This window comes from Pogona vitticeps, chromosome 2 (genome assembly GCF_051106095.1).
Source record: "Pogona vitticeps strain Pit_001003342236 chromosome 2, PviZW2.1, whole genome shotgun sequence".
In the NCBI taxonomy this organism is placed as follows: domain Eukaryota; kingdom Metazoa; phylum Chordata; class Lepidosauria; order Squamata; family Agamidae; genus Pogona; species Pogona vitticeps.
This window is the reverse complement of record NC_135784.1, coordinates 311345274-311359004: the sequence shown is the minus strand read 5'-3', so window position 1 is coordinate 311359004 and position 13731 is coordinate 311345274. Positions and strand designations below refer to the sequence as shown.

Sequence of the window (13731 nt, the reverse complement as noted above, 5' to 3'; positions counted from 1 at the left end):
AGGCTGCATTTCATTTTGAGAGTCAGCATGGCAATATGGAAATCGGTAATGAGAACAGGGGAAAAGAAGCGCGGAGAGAAGAAGGCAGGGAGGGGGCGAGAGAGACAGGGAAGGACCGATAATGAAATAAAACGGGCTGCCACACTTTCCTAATAAAAACAGAGAAAGCGGCGGACAGATGAAGTCACAAACTGGATGACATGCAGGCAGCAAGACTGGGGGGGGCACACAGGTAATGATGATGCCAGGCTCAGAAGAGACAGGTAGAGTGGCCATGTGTCCTCTTTTGGGGTGGGCAGTCCTCAGTTGGAAGGCCTGCCAAAGGATGATTTCCCCACTCCACCCCCGCCCCTGCTTTGGGAGGAGCACCTGTCTTGGTCGTCCACGTCTGACTGAAAGACCCTCAAGGTGGAACAACACACAAAAAAAGAGAAGAAAATTCAAATCTGATACATTCCCACACAGAAACCCCAAAATGTGCTGGCCAATATTATTGGCACCCTTAACTTAACATTTGGTAGCACCCCCTTTGGAAAAAATAACTGAAATCAGTCGCTTCCTGTAACCATGAATGAGTCTCTTATACCTCTCTGCTGGAATTCTGGACCACTCTTCTTTTGCAAACTGCTCCAGGGCCTCCAGATTGGAAGGATGCTTTCTCCGAAACTGCTGTTTGGAGATCTCTCCACAGCTGTTCTATGGGGTTCAGATCCGGACTCATTGCTGGCCATTTCGGAACTCTCCAGCGCTTTGTTTGGAACCATTTCGGAGTGCTTTCGGAAGTGTGTTTCGGGTCATTGTCCTGCTGGAAGACCTGTGATTTCTGGTGGAGACGCAGCTTTCTGACACTGGCCGCTACAGCCCCCCCCCCAAAAAAATTCTTAGGTAATCATCAGATTTCATGATACCGTTCACACAGTCAAGGCATCCAGTGCCAGAAACAGCAAAGCAACCCCAAAACATCTTTGAACCTCCACCATGTTTGACTGCAGGAACTGTGTTCTTTTCTTTGAATGCCTCATTTCTTTTTCTGTAAACAGTGCCATGATGTCCTTTACCAAAAAAGCTCTACTTTTCTCTCATCTGTCCACAGGACGTTCTCCCAGAAGGATTGTGGTTTTCTTACATAAGTTTTGGCATACTCCAGTCTTGCTTTTTTATTCCTTTGCGTCAGCAGTGGTGTCCTCCTGGGTCTCCTACTATAGCATCTTTTTCATTCAGATGGCGACTGATAGTGCGAGATGACACTGTTGTACCCTGTGTCTGCAGATTGGCTTGAATTTGTTGGGAAGTTCATCTGGGTTCTGTATCCACCATTCGAACAACCCTTCATTGTAATTTTTCAGCAATTTTGCTGTTCCGTCCACATCCAGGGAGGTTAGCTACAGTGCCGTGGGCTGTAAACCTCTTGATGATATTGTGCACAGTGGACACAGGAACATTAAGATCTCTGGAGATGGACTTGTAGCCTTGAGATTGCCAATGTTTTTCCACAATTTTCTTCTCTCAAATCCACAGACAACTCTTTACACTTCATTCTTTTCTCCGCGCTCAGTGTCACACACAACACAAAGGTTGAGTCAACCTTTCTCCATCTTAACTGGTTGCAAGTGTGATTACTATATTGTCCACACCTCTTACTTGTGACAGGTGTGTCTGAATACAAACTAGAGGAGCATCACATGCTTGAAAAGCAATTATTTCCTACAATTTAGACAGTGTGGCAATCATTTTGGCCAGTGCATTTTTGGGTTTCTGTGTGGGATTTTATCAGATTTGACTTTTCTTCTCTGTCTTTTTGTGTTGTTCCAACACAAGCCAAAGAAATTGAACGTGTGAGTACCGAAACATTGGCAACTGCAACAATTTTCTGAGAGAAGGGCTGCATTTTCTGACAGAATGGCAAGGGTGCCAATAACTTTTTCCAAACTTTGAATTCTGCAGAAGCCAATTCCTCAGGAAGAGTAGAATTTTAAAAATGCAGCCCAGGCTGTCTTCAGCAGGGCCAGACGGAGGATGCATTTCCAATTTCCCAGGGATGAGAAGAGTGATGTGGCACGAGAGACGGCAACAGAGAGGCGCACTTCACTCCTGGTGAGCACTTCATTTGTTTCAAAGCACAGAAGCAGAGGCTGTTGTTTGTAAGCCAGCTGTCCCTGAGAGTCCCCTGAAAGCATCTTAGCTCTGGCTAAATTGACATGGAAGCTCTCCCCCCCACACCCACAATTCCTGCAAGCCGGTCTTGTTGTGGAAAACCAGAGAGAGAATCTCTAGCTCAGTTTTTTTAAACAAAAGAGGGGAATGTCTGAATGCAAAGATCTCTTATCTTTAGCACTGACAAGCTGTAATGCCACTTAAAGGAGAGATCCTCAATGTAAGTCCAAACCAGTGAAACCAAGCACTGCAGTCCGAACCTCTGAAGGGCAGGGGGGCAAAGTAAGCCGGGACACAACCATGACAACAGAGCTGTTCCAGTCCTTTCTGCACTGAGTCCGAACGAGGAAGGCGAAGAGGAGCAGATCTCCTGTGATGGAGCCGAGAGCTGCAGGAAACCTCATCCCAACTGGGGCCCCCAGAAGTGACTTGAATTCATTTTTTTAAAAAGTGATCTATCACGGAACAACTCCATTGAAGAAGATTGGTATTTGTCATCATTTAAACTATTTTTATCACACCTTTCTCCTTAAACAGGACCCAAGGCAGCTTACCACAATTAAGACAGTATTTAAGCTAATGACTGTGAGTATACAGTACTAAAGAGATTGCAGATAACCGTGGTGGTTTTAGAAGAGGTAGCCGTGTTCATCTCTGCAAGCACCTCAGGCAAAATCCAAAGAAAAAGGTTTCTCAAGCAAATACTTGCACACAATAGATCACAAAACGACAATACAGGAAGGGGGACTACACCCTGCCACAGACCCAGAGGCCCACTCATCTAGCCACACAGTCAGGGGACCTAACGAGGCCACACACAATATCAAAGGCAGCTTCACTTGTTCCTCAACTAATGTGGTCTATGCCATCTTTTGCCCACAATGCCCGTCTGCCCTCTCCAAAGGACAAACAGGACCATCCCTACAGAAATGAATCCACAGCCACGAATCGGACATCAGAAACCACACTACATGGAAACCCATCTCCAACCACTTCAATCTACCAGGATACTCTGTAAAAGATTTGAAAGTCACTATTTTGGAACAGGATCATTACAAATCAAGAATACAGAGGGGAACAGCTGAAATTTGTATGCATGATGGATGCCCATAGAAATGGATTGAATATAAACAGGTTTCTTCAGCCATTGCCAAATGTAATCCTTCAATTGTTATCCACTGCCATTGTTATTTTCTCCACCACTACCATGCCCATAGCTCATTACAATGCTCTAAGGGGGGAAAAACTGTCTCTATTCCTTACATTAACACATATGATTCCTCTGCCAATTTCTTTCATTCTTTCCCGTTTTGTGGTTTTACTGCATGTTCAATCCCCCAATCCCCACTCTCTTTGCTCTCTCTTCCCCCCTACCTCTCACCTCTGCTCAGGCCTAGTGTCTGTTTTCCTGTGTCCCAGAAGTATTTTTACAACAGGATCCTAAAATAAACATAGCTCTAATAACTGCACGTAACCCATTCACATTTAGAATAATGTGACACTGATATTTCATCTCCATTTCATTCTGTCTCTTAATGTCTGACAAACTGGGCTTGTCCACGAAAGCTCACCTTCAGATATAATGGTTGGTCTTGAAGGGGACACTAGTTCTTGTCTTTTGTTTTTGATTTGTTTTGTTTCTTTGGATTTTGCCGGATAACAATATGGAACGCCTTCTCCCACCAAGATCTACCCGTGTCACTCATGCAAGCCAGGAGGTGAGGCTGAGGAGCCTAACTCCGAGAGAGGCCCGGAAGGAAAAGACCAGAAATAGGGCCTTCTCGGCGGTGGCTCCTCGCCTCTGGAACAACTTACCTCCTGAGATTCGCGCGGCTCCCTCGCTGGGCATGTTCAAGAAACAACTAAAAACGCTGTTGTATAAGCGGGCCTTTCCAACAGAAAACTCCTGACGATTTTCTCTCTATATCTTTTTAATTTCTATCTTTCTTAAATTGTAATGTTTTAAAATTTTGTTGTTGTTGTTTGTTGTAAGCCGCCTAGAGTGGTCTAGTACGACCAGATAGGCGGGATAGAAATAAAATAAATAAATAAATAAATAAATAAATAAATAAATAAATAAATAAATAAATAAATAAATAAATAAATAAATAAATGGTGACCCAGACCGCGTTGCTAGTGGTAAAGGGGTCCCCATAACAGTTCAAGATTCAGGATCTCAAAATTTAGGTCCTTCCACTCACCCATGAAAATCAGGAACCTCAAAATGATTCTACTCAACCCCATGTTTTGTGGCCCTCTCGACACAAGAAGAGAGCAAGAACCATTTTTCCCCTTTCTTTCTGCAAGTAAAGGTAAAGGTTGACATTGAGTCCAGTCGTGTCCAACTCTGAGGGGGTACTCATCCCCTTTTCCAAGCCGTAGAGCCAGCGTTTGTCCATAGACCATTTCCACATCATGGCCAGCGGGACTAGGCATGGAACACCGTGACCTTCCCACCATGGTGGTACCTCTTTATCTACTCTTTCTGCAAAGGTAACATAATTGTGGAAATAATTATTTAACACCAATAAGGTGAATTAGACAGGCCATCATTTATTGTTAAGGCCACTGGTCAGCCACCAGAAAACAGATCAGCAGCAGCAACAACAAAAAGTCAGATAAATGCCAAACACAAGTAATACATAGAAGTGAGGCACAGAGAGAACAAAGTGGTGTCCTCGTTAGCGCTGTGGACTGAAATAACGGAAATGACAATGGCTGCTGGGCTTTTTAATGGGCCTTTAGAGATCAGAGATATCAGAACAGCTGCCCGGTTCTTTTTTAACAAGATGTTCTGTGCGTGCACTGTGGAATGCTTAGCTTTCCGAAGGGCCCTGGTTTTGCACATAGGAAGTATTTTCCTGGGATCATAGAACCACGAAGCTGGGAGGGACCCCCAAGGTCACTGAGTCCAATTGGCTACGAGTGCGGAAAATCTACAGTTCAAGCATTCCTGGCAGGTGGTCATCCACCCTCTGCTGAAAAACCTCTACTGAAGGAGAGTCCACCACCCTCCGAGGCACTCCGTTCCGTGGGTGAACAGCTCTCACTGCTGGGAAGTTCCTCCTGAGAGTTATTCACATCTCATTTCTTGTAACTGGAAACCATTCCTTCTGGTCCTGCCCTCTTGAGCTGCAAGAAGTAAGCCTCCACCATTTTCTAGGCCAGTGCTTCCCAACCTTGGGGCCCCAGATGTTCTTGGACTACAACGCCCAGAAATCCTGGCCAGCACAGCTAGGGGTGAAGGATTCAGGGAGTTGTAGTCCAAGAACATCTGGGTGCCCCAGGTTGGGAAACACTGGTCTAGGTGACAATCCTTCAAAAACTGATAGATAGATAGATAGATAGATAGATAGATAGATAGATAGATAGATAGATAGATAGATAGATAGATAGATAGATAGATAGATAGATAGATAGATAGATAGATAGATAGATAGATAGATAGATAGATAGATAGATAGATAGATAGATAGATAGATAGATAGGTCGGTCAGTCGGTCGGTCGGTCGGTCAGTCGGTCGGTCGGTCGGTCGGTCGGTCGATTTCTGGCATATATAAACCACCCCATTATTAAACAGCACTATAATGGGCGGTGTATGTATAGAATGACAATATAACACAGTCAAGCAAAGTATAAAACCAAACAACAACAAACTGAATAATCAGCATTAAGCCCTGATGGTGCAGCATTTTAGAGCAGCAGTACAGGGGTGAGAAAATTCAAGAAGGCCAATCGAAAGAGGAGAGTCTTCAGCAGCCTCTTGACATTAGGGAGGGAGGGGCAGGCATAGATCCACTGGGAGGTGATTCCAGAGAGCTGGTGCCACCACTGAGAAGGCCAAGCTAAAGGTTTTCTGGCCTCCTTTAGCATAGCTACCCAGAGAAGATCTGGCAGTGCAGGAAGATGAACTTGGGAAGAGATGCTCTGAGAAACAATGTGCCCCCAAACGGCTTTATAAGCAAGCATTTAAAAAAAAACCCTTAAACTTGATCTGGAGCACAACTGGTAACCAGTGCAGGTGAGCCGAGACAAAAGGAGATGTGAACCGATAGGCATGTCTGCCAGAAGCCTATCAGCTGCATTCTGGAGGCCCTGTAGTCTCTAGATCAACCTCAAGGGAAGCCCTACATAGGAAGCATTACAGCAGTCAGTCCTGGAGATCGCCAATGCATAAATCAACTCCTGAGGGCTCTCTCGTGGAGGGAGGGGTGGAGTTGTGTGATGAGCCTCAGTTAATCCAAAGCTGTCCTGGACACAGCTGCCCTTTGGGAGTCCCAGGAAAAAGTTGGGTCCTGGAGAACCCCTTAAATCAAGGAGAACTCAATATTTTAGTTCCTATTCTTTATAGTTCTACTTTCAACCCTATTATTTCCTTCAGCCTTTCCCTAAAGGCTGCCTGTGCAACCATCGTATTGCCATTGATACCTTCTTGCTGCCTGACCTTCTTATGGGCTCACTGCTCGTACGGGTGCCCTTTTAATTCCTCCATCCAGCGATTCTATTCTGATTATGATCGGAGCAGGGAAAGTTTTAACTTGGTCTATGGACTGCTGTCTTGGGGAGAAAGGTGGCATGCAAATAATACAAATAAATAAAATACATTTTGTGACCGTCTTCAAAGTGCTTGATGGTTCACACAGAAAAGCAGATTTTCACAGATAACACATATAAATCAAATGTGTTGGGCATTTAAGTCACTGCCAGCCCGATGAGTGACAAATTGCATCTTCCATGTCCCTCAGCCTGCCCCTTTCTCTTCTGATCCAGCACCCCTGGTTTGGCAGGAAGCAAGGGTGTGGTAGCCTCATCCTTGCTCTGTCACATTGAGATGCAACGTATCTCGAAATTCAGACCCACAGTTTGAGCTCTGCATTTGACTGTCTTCTGTATTTCAACCCGGTGAGCCTAGAATCAGAGCTGCGCCTTCTGCCTTTCGCAGGCTCCTTCCTCAGCTTTTATTTATTTATTTATTTATTTATTTATTTATTTATTTATTTATTTATTTATTTATTTATTTATTTATTGCATTTATTGCATTTATTGCATTTATATGCCGCCCATCTAGACATAGTCTACTCTGGGCGGCTCACAACTTTTAACAGTTACCAAGCAGGAAATGCTAACATGCACACATGAACTGAAGAAGCAGCATTTGTATGTTTCCAGAGGGACCATGGGGTGTAGGAAGGAGCTCAGAGACATTGGTGGGGTGGAGCGGCACACCCACAGATCACTCTGTGGCATTTGGTTCATTGTGACGGGAAGCAGGGAAAGAGAATGAAATAAAATCAGGAAGAAGCTGCGTTGGTGTCAAAGGAGAAGGAGAAATGTGCTCTTTACCTTAGGAATGAAACTTCCTAATTTGCCTGCTCCCGTATCCTAGACTAAACCATCCTCATCATGGGACCACAGCAGCAGCACTCGTTCCATTCCCAGGAAACAGGAAGGCTAGGTTGGGGAGAGAGAAAGGATGGAAACGGCAGAGTGCAGGCCCTTAGCCCTTTGAAGAAGAACGTGAAAGGACCCATACCCATTGCCCCTCTAGAGATTCTCATTCAGCCCTTCCCTGATGACTGCCTCAGGAAGCTGATGGGGGCTTTCTCCTTAGAACTGGGTGTTACATACAGCACTGATGTTACCTGTCTGTCATGGGTTTGGAGGGAAAGTTCCATCCTATGGAGAGTGGAAGGCGGGACATCAGGAGGAGGGGCTGTACTGTATATATATGTGGAGCGTGTGTGGAGATACTGAGAGATGCTGAGAGACACTGGGATGTGACGAAGCAGCAGCTGGGAAGAAGAAGCTGTTGTGGGAGTCTGTGTGTCAGACAGGGTACTTCTGTGTGTCAGAGTACCAACCTGATAGGTTCAGGTGTCTGTTGGTTAGCCAGAACTGATAGGTTCAGGGTCTGTGCTTCAAGTTAAGGGTTCTGGGTGAACCAAACTGTATGCTTGTATGAGTGAGAATAAGCCACGTTACTTTATTTATTCACCTGATTGTTTTATTTTTCCATGTGTGTGTTTAAATAAACCTTATTCTTTTTATTGTTTAAAAATCCATCCCTGGTCTGTGTGACTTCTTAAAGGGAATGGTTGGTGGCAGCTTAGTGTAACTGTGTGACATATCCCAGTAGGTCTGGGTTTGTCACATTGATTGGTGTCCAGCGTGTGGGATACGACTGGTCCAGTTGTCCAGCGGTCCAGTAAAGCCTTGGCAAGTGTGCCCAGAGCAAGGGGGGTCTAGTCAGGGACAGTCTGAGGCGCGTAGGTAATCTTCTAGTTGTACCTCACGGGGAGGTGCGCTAGTAGAAGAACGTGCCAACTGGGGAGACTTAGATTAAGGTGCTCTGAGGCAGCCTAGTTTTGGCGGGAAAAAGCTGAGGCAAAACTGCGTAGTAACAGTGATCTAGCTTGCCAGCTGAGAGGCCCAGCAGAGGGGGGTAGGCTCTGACTCGCTACTGTTACAAGTTAGTGCTGAAGAACAGCAGCCTAGAGAAGGCTGGTTCTGAGGCAAGAAGGAAAAAAGTGGTCGTTTTATTTTGAGGCTTGACTTTTAAAGCAGCCTGTTCTGAGGGGGGATTATGCCCTTGACTCGAAGCCAGATGGCAGAAATGAGTGATGTGAAAGACCCCCAGATTGACCAAGGTTCTGAGGATGAATTTGGCTCAGTGCAGGGTGACAGCACAGGAGAGCAGAACCCAGAACTCAGAAAATTGCTCCTAGCCCAACAGCATGAACTGAGGGTGAGGGAAATGGAGGAAAGGTTAGAGAGAGAAAGGATGGAGGAAAGAGAGAAACAGCGGCAATTTGAATTAGAGAGAGAGAGAGAGAGAATGGAGAGGGAAGAAAGAATGGAGAGAGAGAAAATTGCTCTGGAAAAAGAAAGAATGGCGTTTGAATTAAGAAAACTGGAACTGATGAACCAGAACAATAATAACAATAGGAATTCTGAGGGAGGCCAATTGTCTAAAGCTGACCTGAAGAAATTCCCTGTGTACCACAAGGGAGATTGTCCTGAGGTGTTCTTTTCCTTAGTGGAAAGAGCGTTTGTGGACTTCTCAGTGAGGGAAACTGAGAAGATGACCATCATGCGGTCTTTAATCAGTGGTAGCCTGGCTGAGGTTTATGCCGAGATGCCTGAGGAACTGATGAAAGATTTTGCAGAGTTTAAAAAACTGGTGTTTGCCAGACATGGGATAAATGCGGAGCAGCTGAGACAAAGATTCAGGTCCCTCACCAAAAAGCCAGAACAGACTTTTACCCAAGTGGGGGCCCAATTGGTGAGGCTGCTCGAGAAATGGCTATCGCAGGAAGGGACAGAGACCTATGAGCAGCTTAAAGACTTGATAGCACTGGAACAGTTCTATTCAGTCCTGCAGGGGGAATTGAAATTCCAGGTGAGGGAAAGGAAACCGAAATCTGTGGCAGCAGCCGCAGAGATCGCAGATTTTATTTCCCAAATAAGAAAGCCCTTGGGTGAGGGGAAATCTGTAGGGAAACCCAAAGAAACCTACAGCAAGTACTCTCAGGGACCAGGGAAAAGCCAGCAAGGGGGAGGGGCCCATGGTGAAGGGAAGCCCTCAGACATGAAACCAAGACCTCAGATTTTGGAGGGAAAACCAAAACAAGATGAGAGAGAATCAAAATACACCAGAAAATGTTATTTCTGTCAGGGAAAGGGTCATCTAATCTCAGAGTGTGAGAAATTAAAGCAGCTAAAAGGAATGGTGCCTCAGAATTCTAGTGGGACCAAGCCAAAAGCTGTGTTCTGTGTCCAGAAAGAGCAAGGCTCAGGGTCACTGAGGGAGCCTGTTGCCATGGCTACTCAGTCTGGAACAGCTACCTCTGCTGATCAGGCTGAGGAAAATGGTCCTCTTGTGGAGGTAAAGCGCTGCTTGCTGGTGAAAACAGATTCTCAATTGTTTGAGACAGCCGGGGTGGATGTAGGAATACTTGACCGTCAGTATAGGGGGCTGCGGGACACTTGTTCCCAGGTAACCCTATGCCATCCAGATATTATTCCTAGGGAGTTTATAATCCCAAATGAGAGCATGAAGGTGGCAGGGATTGAGGGGCAGGTAATCTCTCTGCCAGTAGCAGAGGTACCTGTCAACTTTCAAGGCTGGAGGGGAGCTTGGCGGCTAGCGATTTCATCGACTCTGCCAGCAGCCGTGCTCGTGGGAAATGACCTGGCTGAACATGTGAAACGGGTGCTAGTGATTACACGCTCACAAGCCACCACGGGGACAGTTCAGGGGGGTAATGATGAGCCAGAGACGGAAGCAGAGGGGAGTTCAGAAGCTGTGGTGGAAACCTTGACCACAGACAGCAGATTTGGACAGGAGCAAAAGGCAGACGCCACTCTCCAAAAGTGTTTTGAACAGGTGACTGACGCCCAGCTGACACCTGAAACCCCAGTGAGATTTCTGGAGGAAAATGGGATTTTATATAGAGAAACCCTGAGGAATATCTCAAAAGGGGGAGATGGGATCAGAAGTCAGCTGGTGGTACCTGAAAAGTATCGCCCCATGATCTTACAAAGGGGGCACTCTGACATGTTTGCTGCACACTTAGGGGTGAACAAAACACAGCAGAGAATCACACAGAATTTCTACTGGCCTGACATAGGGAAGCAGATCAGGGAGTTCTGTAAACAATGTGATGTGTGTCAAAGGCAGGGGAATAACCGCGACAGGACCAAAGCAAAGTTGTGCCCTTTGCCTGTGATTGACACTCCGTTCAAATGCATAGGGGTGGATATTGTGGGACCTTTGCCCAAGGCCACAAAGAGGGGGAACAGGTTCATTCTAACAATTGTGGACCATGCCACAAGGTATCCTGAAGCCATACCCTTGACTAACATTGAAACTAACACAGTGGCCGATGCTTTGGTGGGGTATATGTCCAGGATGGGATTTGCCTCAGAGATAATCACAGATTTGGGCGCATCGTTCACATCAAAGCTCATGAAACGCTTATGGCAAATCTGTGGAATAAAGCACAAGGAAACCACTGCCTATCATCCTGAAAGTAATGGATTAACTGAGAAGTTCAATGGGACTCTAATGCACATGATTAGGGCTTACTTGGCAGAGAATCCAAACAATTGGGACCAGAAGCTGCAATCCCTTTTGTTTGCTTATCGATCAGTGCCACAAGCCAGTACCGGGTTTAGTCCATTTGAACTTTTATTTGGGAGAAGGGTGAAAGGGCCCCTTGATTTGATCAAACAAAATTGGGAGCAGATCACCCAGGATGACCCACAAGACGTTGTGACATACATAGACACCTTGATGAATGACCTAAGGAGAAATCTAGAGCTGGCAGCAGAAAACCTGCAAGCTCAGAAGGTCAGACAGAAAACATGGTATGACCACAAAGCTAGAGAGAGGCACTTTGACCCAGGGGAGGAAGTGCTTTGGCTTAGGCCCTGCAGAGAGAACAAACTGCAGCTCAAATGGGCAGGACCATATAGGGTCATTTCCAAGATGTCAGACCTGAACTACCTAATAGAGCAGGAGGAGAACCAAGCAAGGAGGGTGGTTCATGTGAATGCCCTAAAACCCTACTACAGAGGGGAACAGAGGGTTTTATTCGCGATAAAAGCAGCTGAGAGTAAGGAAGCTGAATTACCCTTCTGGGAGGGTAGAGGGGAAGTAAAATACAACCCAGAGGAGGTAAAGATCAGTCCTGCACTCACCCAAGACCAGCAGCAAGAACTAAAAATGCTGCTTAGTAAATATCAACAGGTGTTTTCCAACAAGCCGGGGATAGTGAAGGGAGTGATGCATCGGATCCACACAGGGGATGCACCCCCGCAGGCAGTATCCCCATACCGAGTAACGGGACCCTATAGGGACAAGGTGCGGAAGGAGCTGGACGAGATGCTGAGGGAGAACATAATCGTCCCCTCTTCTAGCCCTTGGTCCTCTCCGATAGTCCTTGTGGACAAGCCTGATGGGAGCATTAGGTTTTGTGTCGATTACAGGAAATTAAACCGTGTAACCACTCCTGATGCCTACCCAATGCCCAGGCTAGACAACCTGATTGAAACCATAGGGGGTTGTCGGTTCATCTCATCATTGGACCTGGTAAAGGGATATTGGCAATTAAGAATTGATCCCAGGGATCAAGAAAAGACTGCCTTTTGCAGCCCTTTTGGTCTCTATGAGTTTCGAGTCCTGAGCTTTGGTCTCAGAAATGCACCAGCCACATTCCAAAGGCTGATGGACCAGACCTTGGCAGGGCTCAGTGACTTTACAGTGGCCTACATTGACGACATAGGGATCTTCAGTAATACCTGGGAAGATCACCTGATACACCTGGAGTTAGTGCTGCAGAGGTTAAGTGCAGCAGGGCTAACAGTAAAGGCCAGCAAGTGTCAGCTGGGTAGCCCAGAAATAAAATACTTGGGTCACATGGTAGGGGGAGGAGTGATAAAACCCCTGGAGGCCAAAATAGAAGCTGTTCGTGATTGGCCTAGACCCAACACCAAGAAAAAAGTCAAATCATTTCTTGGGTTGGTGGGCTACTACAGAAAGTTCATCCCGAGGTTTAGCGAGATTGCGGCTCCGCTGACCGATCTGACGAGGAAGAAGGCTGATGACCGCATCCCGTGGACCAGCGACTGTGAGGCGGCGTTCCAGAGGTTGAAGGAGGCGCTAATCAACTATCCAGTCCTGCGTGCTCCAGACTTCGACCGGGAGTTCATCATCTACACCGATGCGTCTAACAGCGGGGTAGGAGCAGTTCTGTGCCAGGAGGATGAGAATGGTGACCAGCATCCAGTGTCCTACCTGAGTAGGAAACTTCAAAAAGGTGAGAGACATTTGGCAACCGTGGAGAAGGAGTGTTTGGCCATAGTCTACGCGATCCAGAAGGCCAAGCCTTACATCTGGGGAAGACATTTTATTCTGTGTACTGACCATTCACCATTGCAATGGTTAAAGACAATGAAAACCCACAATAGCAAACTTATGAGGTGGGCTTTAAACCTACAGGACTATGACTTTGAAGTGAAGGTGGTCAGAGGGTCAGTGAACTGTGTTGCTGACGCCTTATCAAGAAGACCTGAAGATTGAAGACGGCGAAAGAACATGGACTATGTGTATATAATGATGACAAAAAGTTAAATGTACCTGGTTTTGAATTTGGTTTGTATGAATAAAGGTAAATTGATGTAATGTATATGGTAAATGTTTAAATGCCTAATTGAAATGTTTAACTTAGAATGTAAGTATGAGTAAGTATGATATGGTATGTATAACTGTTGTTGTGTATTTTACCTAGGTTGTTTTTTGGTGAAAAGCACCTTAGCTTTCCCCCTACAAAACAACTTATAAAGAGGGGAGGTGTTACATACAGCACTGATGTTACCTGTCTGTCATGGGTTTGGAGGGAAAGTTCCATCCTATGGAGAGTGGAAGGCGGGACATCAGGAGGAGGGGCTGTACTGTATATATATGTGGAGCGTGTGTGGAGATACTGAGAGATGCTGAGAGACACTGGGATGTGACGAAGCAGCAGCTGGGAAGAAGAAGCTGTTGTGGGAGTCTGTGTGTCAGACAGGGTACT

The 13731-nt window shown here is 46.0% G+C and overlaps 1 long non-coding RNA gene across 1 annotated transcript in view; it reads right to left on the bottom strand.

The window, feature by feature from the left end:
- The window catches only part of LOC140704240 (uncharacterized), a 27478-nt gene that overhangs the window by 1436 nt on the left and 12311 nt on the right, over positions 1-13731 (bottom strand). The window lies entirely within an intron of this gene.